Source organism: Grammomys surdaster, unplaced genomic scaffold, assembly GCF_004785775.1.
Source record: "Grammomys surdaster isolate TR1022 unplaced genomic scaffold, NIH_TR_1.0 364, whole genome shotgun sequence".
NCBI classification, from domain to species: domain Eukaryota; kingdom Metazoa; phylum Chordata; class Mammalia; order Rodentia; family Muridae; genus Grammomys; species Grammomys surdaster.
The window spans coordinates 1,478,989-1,479,225 of record NW_021604783.1 but is presented as its reverse complement, the minus strand read 5'-3'; the positions used below and the strand labels follow the sequence as shown (position 1 = coordinate 1,479,225).

The following is a 237-nucleotide window of genomic DNA, read 5'->3' as shown; positions in this document are numbered from 1 at the left end:
TCTCCCTCTCCCTCTCTGCCCTTTCTCTAGTTGGCAAATCCACTTCTTTACTGGCATTAGAGTCTACTTCTTTGGAATTCTGGAGTATACTGATGACCAGCTGAGACATCCAATCTGAGGATGGAGCAACTACTGAGTTCTTGGACTTTCTGTTGGTAAACAGCCGTTGCTAGCCTGTAAGTCACTCTAATCTCTCTCTCTCTCTCTCTCTCTCTCTCTCTCTCTCTCTCTCTCTCT

At 46.0% G+C, this 237-nt stretch overlaps 1 protein-coding gene across 2 annotated transcripts in view; it reads right to left on the bottom strand.

Annotated features, from left to right (window-relative positions):
* Dhrs7c (dehydrogenase/reductase 7C) overlaps positions 1 to 237 on the bottom strand; it is an 18,791-nt gene that overhangs the window by 3,785 nt on the left and 14,769 nt on the right. The window lies entirely within an intron of this gene.